This window comes from Ictidomys tridecemlineatus, unplaced genomic scaffold (assembly GCF_052094955.1).
Source record: "Ictidomys tridecemlineatus isolate mIctTri1 unplaced genomic scaffold, mIctTri1.hap1 Scaffold_102, whole genome shotgun sequence".
Taxonomy (NCBI): domain Eukaryota; kingdom Metazoa; phylum Chordata; class Mammalia; order Rodentia; family Sciuridae; genus Ictidomys; species Ictidomys tridecemlineatus.
In genome coordinates, this window is record NW_027520983.1 from 715,683 (window position 1) to 723,225 (window position 7,543).

General features: G+C 38.5%; 1 long non-coding RNA gene across 1 annotated transcript; it reads left to right on the forward strand.

Annotated features, from left to right (window-relative positions):
* Positions 1-3,285: 3,285 nt before the first annotated feature.
* LOC144372416 (uncharacterized) lies at positions 3,286-7,267 on the forward strand. The gene is made up of 2 exons (XR_013432439.1): positions 3,286-3,800; positions 6,629-7,267. It is a non-coding gene; the product is annotated as an uncharacterized LOC144372416 (long non-coding RNA).
* The last annotated feature ends 276 nt before the right edge of the window (positions 7,268-7,543 follow it).

A 7,543-nucleotide genomic window follows, 5' to 3' on the forward strand; every position in this document is an offset into this window, starting at 1 on the left:
ATCTAGTATTTATACACACAAAAAAATGAAAACTTGTCATTTACTCTAATGTCCACTTTGCAAATTTGCTTATTCTGAACATGTTATATAAATGGAATAATGAAATATATAGCTTTTTGTGCCTGACTTCTTTCACTTAATATGTTTTTAAGGTTCATTCATATTTTGGCATGTATTCAGACTTTAGTCATTTTTATGGCTGAATAATACTCCTCAGAAGGAAATAACATCATCTGATTTATCCACATATCACAGACATCGGCACTGTTTTCTGCTACAGATATTAGAGTACAAGTTTTTGTATGAGCTTATGGTTTACTTCCTTTGGGTGTTTTCTTTGGAGCAGAATTTCTGGGTTAAAACTATAACATTTTGAGAAACTGCCAACATGTCTTCTAAGTAGCGCACACATTCCAACCAATAACATATAAAGGTTCTGATTTTTCCACATCTTCAACTACACTCATTATCATCTTTTTGAATATGGCCATCCTAGGACACGTGACAAACTATTGTCCACAAGATTTACTTTTTCCTGATGGCTAATGATATTGAGTATTTTTACCTGAGCTTACTGTTAAGGTGGTTTACCTTTTTATTGTCGAACTTTGTGAGTTATCTATATTCATATCAGACATGTGATCTGTGAATATTTTCTCTAGGTCTGTGGGCTGTCTTTTCACTTTCTTGATAATTTCCTTTGAAACACCAAAGCTTTGCTTTTGAGGAAGTCTGATTTATACATTTTCTTCCTTTGCTTATGCTTCACTATTGTTGTTATATATGAGAATCCACTGCATAATCCAAACTCATGAATATTTAAATCTATATTTTTTCTAAGGCTTTAGTGTTGGCTCTTACATTTGGTCTTTGTTCTATTTGACGTTAGTTTCTCTAAGTGGCATGAGGTATATATCCAATTTCGTTCTGGTGCAGAAGAACCATACAGCCACTATGGCCATCCAGTTGTTCCAGCAGCATTTGTTGAAAAGACGATTCCATCTTTCGTTGGCTTGTCTTATTACCCTTTTTGGAAATCAATTGATAATAAATGTATATGCTTATTTCTGGATTCTCATTTCTATCCCATTGACCTAAATGTCTTGCCTCCTGTAGTTCTGTGATAAGTTCTGAAATCCAGAAGTGTGACTCTTCCAATTTATTCTTATCTTTCCAGTTAGTTCCTTGCATTTCGATATGATTTTTGTATCAGCTTGTCAATTTCTGCAACAACAACAACAACAAAAAGCTGAGAAATTTGATAGCAATTGTGTGAAGTTTAAAATTGTTTGAGGAATACTGCCATCTTAGCAACGTTAGTTTTTCTAAGCCTGAACACAGGTTGCATTTCCAGTTATTCATATCATCTTTAGTTTCTTTTAATGACATTCAAAAGTAAGTCAGTTGTTCTTCATTGGAACAAACAGGTTGGTATTTTTGGTTGTGCAGAAAGAGGGAGAATGAATCAATCTCTTTCTTTCTCTCCCCCCTCCTCCCACGTTTTCATTTTCTTTCAATTTCATTTCACCAAAAGGAAAAAAAAATGTACGATATTGACAGTGAACCTTGAGGACAGCACAGTCATGGAGGTAGTGCCAGCACCAGCTACAGCTGGCAGGACCTACTTGGCTTCACGTGGCACTTAGCAGGAGTAATATAGCCCCTTGTCACCCGTTAACAGGTCTAATGACAATACCTGGTGTCAGGTGGGGAGACCACAGGACTCACCACAGACCCTCTGCAGCTTTGCTCCCCACCACACCTGAACATGGAGCTCATCTGCCCAGTCTCCTTTACTTACAGAATTCTGTGACAATGAAGTGTGCACACACACATGTGCATGTCGATCACATAGGATAGTTCCTTTGTTTAGATCTTCAAATAAAATGAAACACGACGACCCCACCACTTTCCTCGATCCCATTTGACCCCGTCCATCCCCGTCATTGTCTGTTTGCTGAGTGACCAGCGTGGCCTGTTTCACTCCCTGCTTACTCCTGGCCTCTCGGTACCATCTGCTCTGGCACCAGCCCTCACCACTAAGCCCTTTGCAAATCACATCCCGTATCTCTTCCTTCTTCCTGTGGGAGCTGAGCAGGTCCCGACATTTCTGGGGGTTGTGGAGCGATTCTTCATGGCTGCCTCCCACCAGGCCGTCGAGGTAGGCCATGGACCCCTCCTCATGTGGGGCCTCCCTGAATTCCCTGGTAGCTTCTGCATCACGCGTTCCTCTACTACTTCTCTCTCTTCATGACCTCTCCTCTCGCCGCCTCAGGCGACTCCTCTCTGCCCTTGGCCCATGGAGTGTTTTTCGTGTCCAATGTCCACCCTGGTATTCTTGACTTACTGGAAAGTGTCTTCCTGTCAATCACTACGACTCGGTAGCCATATAGAGAAATTTATATGAAACAGTAAAGTTGGAAAATCAGGTCTATTTCGAGTTACCGTATTTAAAGGAGATTTATAACAGCATCCTGTAAGTTTTACTTACTCTAACTTACGAGGTTCCAGTAGGGAACGCATTGGGATGTGAAGGGGAAAGTTCTGTGTCATCTTTTAGAAACTGAAATGTTGTTATAGATTTTTGAGTTTCATTAGGTCATCTTTTGGACTCAAAACCAAATTAAAAATACATGTAAAATATTTTTAATATTCATTTTATTTCTTACTCTCTAGCAAAAGTATACATCAGTGACCTCAGAAGAAATTTCTTTAACTTCTCCGGATAAGGTCATTACTGAACAAAGGGTCCTACACATATTTATCAGTTGTAAACGTCTGTTCATTAAGCAATTATTAATTGAGTACATGCAAAATGGCTTCAGATGAGAAATGGTTTTTGGAACTGGACTTCTCAAGATGTTTAGAAGGTCAGAAACGTATAAGATGTAGGAAGGAGAGGCTAAGAAGACATTCAAGGGAGAGGGAAAGAACATTAACAAAGACACAGATTTTTGAAAGTATATCATATTTGGAAACTGCAGAGTTCACGTCCCCCACAGGCTGAGCCATGAGAACAGGCTGAGCCGCTGCTGCAATTCAGGCTGGATAGTGCCTTGTGCACCCACAGGAGAGAGTGGTGAGCTAGGGGGGCCCCAGAAAGTCTGGAAATGTTCTATTTTTAACCTAAATTTTGGTCATACAATGTTTGCTTCATGGTAGATTATTAATCTGTAATCCGTGCACTTCTGTATGTGTGTATATATATATATATATATATATGTTTTACCCATAAATATATATATATATTTATGGGTAAAACATTTTTAAGAGAAGAAGAAATGATTTTCTAATATATGGTAGCTAGATGTACTAAGAAATGAAATACTGGAATGATTTCTGTTGCATTGTAAGAACTATGAAAACCACCATTATTTTTTAAAATCAATCTCTGTCCTGTGGCTGGTTCCCTGCTGCCTTTCCAAACAACTTCAACAATGTCTTCCAGAAATCTCTGAAGCCCCTCCCGTGTCTTCCTCTCTGTACCTTACATTATTTCTGTTAAGGAACTTGCTTCTTTTCTATCCAGGCATAGACTCTCGAAATTGGGGTTTGCAAGTGGCTCAACACTGTATTCCCCATGGTGCCTAAATGGGTCTGGAGCCTAATAGGACTTCAATATATAACTGTGAAAAGGATGAGTGACCTCTTCCTGCTTCCACTCAAGGAAGCCGTGGCCAAGGGCATCAAACTGGCGTCTGTTTCAGAGGTTCCAGTCAACAGAGCTGACCCCTAGCTGCCAGACAACAGCCACAGTAGCTGTGTGAACATACTCCTTCTCATTCAAGGATGGCTAAAAGGTGACATATTTCCTTTATTCTCTCTGCACTCCTTCTTTCCAAACGAACCTCCAAAGATATTTGAACATAATTTCTTTGAACAACTCTATCCAATGTAAACTGTGTAGATCTCCAGCCACCTGATATTTTTGGTATGAGCCTCATCTTCACCTTAATATCTGTAATGTCACTGAGACTCCCCAGGCAAAGGGCTAAAGAGTACTGAGTCTCATTATGTTAGTTTTACCATAAAACTGTTATTGAGGAGGAGATGGAAATAACAGGATACTTTATGAGAGCTCTGGGCTTCTTTAGCTCTCTCGTGGCTCCTAACGAGAGCATAATCACAAAATTATTATAGGGAATTTTTTTATTCAACCAAAAAAATGACACATTTTTCTGAGTCTGAACTAGAAAACAACTTTTGCTTGTCCCTGCTGTCATTTACCTGCACATGGTGCAAGCACTTATTTTTGGTTCTTAATGAATGCACAGAGCTTCTAATTATTTAGGGATGTGATTAAATGAGTTTCCCAGTGACTTGGTGTCGCAGGAGAAATCTTTTAATTTGCAGACTCCTATGGCTGATGTATCTTCCAAATGTGACTGTTTAACAATCCCCATTGCCACTCATTTGCCACTGCTACTCCAACTCATTGACTTTGAAAGTTTAATAGTGCCCAATGAAACTTTTAATTGCCACTGATTAGCGTTTAGGCTTCCTGAGGCAGGTTGTTAGGGGACACAGCCTGGCTTTGCAAAGAAGTGTCTGCATGGAACTGGATGAAGATAATATGAAGAACAGAATTTCTTCATCTCAACCTTTCTCCTACCCACGTTTTTCATTAAAGGCTCAATATCTATTTGTGATATTGAGCTTGACTTATTTTTATCTTATCTCAGACACCTGTTAAAAATCCAAAAGCTGGACCAGAAAAGCAAAGAATATCATAATTTCCTCCAAAATTCTGACAACATCCTTCATTGTTTAAAAATTTTAACCTAGGGCTGGGGTTGTGGCTCAGTGGCAGAGTGCTTGCCTCGCATGTATGAGGCCCTGGGTTTGATCTCAGCATCAAATAAATAAATAAATAAATAAATAAGTAAGTAAGTAAGTAAGTAAGTAAGTAAGTAAGTAAGTAAGGTATTATGTCCAACTACAGCTAAAAAACATTTTAAAAATCCTTTAACCTGTTCTTCTTTTCTAAGTCTCATTATCCCCAATTTACCTTTTTATTTCAGGGTGAGATCTAATTTCCAAATTTAATGGGTTCAGCATCTAACATCAGAGCATGAAAATCATTGCATCCCCACATCAAAATATTGTTCTGTAATCCACATTCCACTTGAAATATTTGTGGAAAATGAAACTAATAGTCAGAACTGACTTAGAGAAATTGTAGGCAAATTTTAATGGAGAAGAAAATAAATGGGAAAAGTCCCAGGGCCTGACATTTCCTCAGCCAGCCAGTGGTAGCCTCCAATGTCTCGGCATCGAGGAGACGTTAGAGAGATGAGATGTCAAGAGTAAATGAGGCGTCCATCAACAGGCGAATGGGCCAAGAAAATGGGGCAGGTGTACACAGCAAAGTTCTGCTCAGCCACAAAGAAAAGTTGTGTCATGTGCTGGAAATGGATGGAACAGAGAACGTCATGCTAAGTGAAGTAAGCTAGGCTCAGGAGGTCAGGGGTCTTCTGTTTTTGCCCATATGGAGAAGTTGGAAAAAAGGAATACAAGAGGGATCTCATGAAACTTGAAGGGAGACTACGGGAATAGAGGACGAGGATAAAGTGGGAGGGAAGAGGAGGAAGAGCTTCAGAGTGAACCAACTGAATGGGGCTGGGCTGGGGCTCAGAGGCAGAGCACCTGCCTGGCCTGGGTGAGGCACTGGGTTCATCCTCGGCACCTGATGTTAAAAACATAAAATAAAAAGGCACATTGACAACTTAGCAACATTTAGTTGCTTTCTTTTAAAAAAAAATTTATGTGCATGTGTTAATGTATCAGAATCCTACTTTATGTATAATTATAATGCTCCAATTAAAAAATAAATAAATAGAAGGAAGACAAACAGTAGAGGAAGAGAATCAGGAGAGGAAGAAAGAGCTGAGGGATGAAGTGGAGCAAATGATGTTCTGTGCATGTGAGTATGTCACAAGGAACCCCCACTACCTAGAATCAGAATGCGCTAATAAAAAGGTACAGGAGTGAATAAATGAACATGGGCAGATCCTGTGAATATGGGGAAGTGGGGAAAAATTAAGTTCTTACTCATTTAAAGAGCTCAACTGATGATAGCTATGACCACCACAGTCATTATTTGAGGAATTCTTTGGACTTTTTATGGTGATAGAGTTTTAAATTATATTTTCCTAAATAATTAGTGTTTCTCTGCATTCTTTCTCATTTGTCCTTTAAGGAGCTGGAAGTGATTTAATTAAAACATTTTGGGGGAAGTCCAGTATGCTAATCAGAAACTACTAATCAAAAATTCATCTGCCATTTTTTCATTTGTCATTTATTTGCTTGATTAGTTAATTTCAATGCTTGTTTAGGGAAATCACTGATTATGTATTTACTGAGCCCAGAAACCATCTGGTTAATGGTAGCCATTTTTTGTACTTATTGGAACGGTCTTTTCCAGGGTTTCAGATCTTGGTCTGTCAATTTGTTCTAAAGGACAATTAATAGTGCAACTCGGCCTCCAGCCATCATGTACCATATGTGCTCTTCCAAAGAACAAACTGTCCTACTTCATGGAGTGACTTTCTCTGTGCTGGGCTGGAAACCTCCCATCGTTTCTTCCTTTTTACCCCACTTTTACATCTGCTCTTTTTCCACTTTACAGGGAGGGGCACATCTCTCGCCCAAAGTGAAATGCCTCACTCATTTCTTCAGGGGACCAAAAGGAGTGGCATTGATTCAGCCAAAGCCTCATTATCAACACACCTCTGTGTGACTGTGTTCCCCAGTCTTCCACATGTTTCTGTTACAGGAGAAGTTTCATGTTTTATATGGGGTAACTCTGACCCATGTAAGGTTGTAAATCCAGATATACTGTAGATGTAACAGAAACAATGACAACTCTTCTTCAGTATGATCTCCTGTCTTCTATTTATTTGACCAAAAACACATCTGTCCTGAGGGATGATCCTGTGAGAATAAAATCAGGACGGCACCAGAAACAAAGAGCAGAGGTGGCAAGTCTTACTTAGATGTTAGAAATCCTCTACTGTGCATTTGTCTATTTACTTATCTTAGAATAAAAATCAGCAGTTGGATGACTGTCACGGGGATACACAGTAATATGTTTATTTAAATAAAAAATGAAGTCACATTTTTATGATTTGGCTGACAGTGAGATATGGCTTTGTCAATTAGATTACATAGTTGATATTTACTATAAACTGATCAAGATGAGTATCAAATTGTAGATCCAAGATTCTGTTGAAAGCATATAATAAAATAAAAGCATTTTATAAAAAGATTGCATTGTCAAAATGTATATAAATGAATAGTGATTTTTGAACCTTTCTGAGTTTACTGAGTAAAGCAAGTACCTCTAAGTGAAGGTACAGTAACTATCATTATTAACAGTGATTTGATGAGTCTGGGTAAGTCTTTTAGGGATACTTACAAGAAAATGAGAAAATGAAGGACTATAATGATTAGGTAACTAATTTGGATGTCAGATTGTTTCCAATTCTTTGCTTTCAACAAAGTGTAGGTGCTAGTGATATACTTTAATATTATTGATTATGTA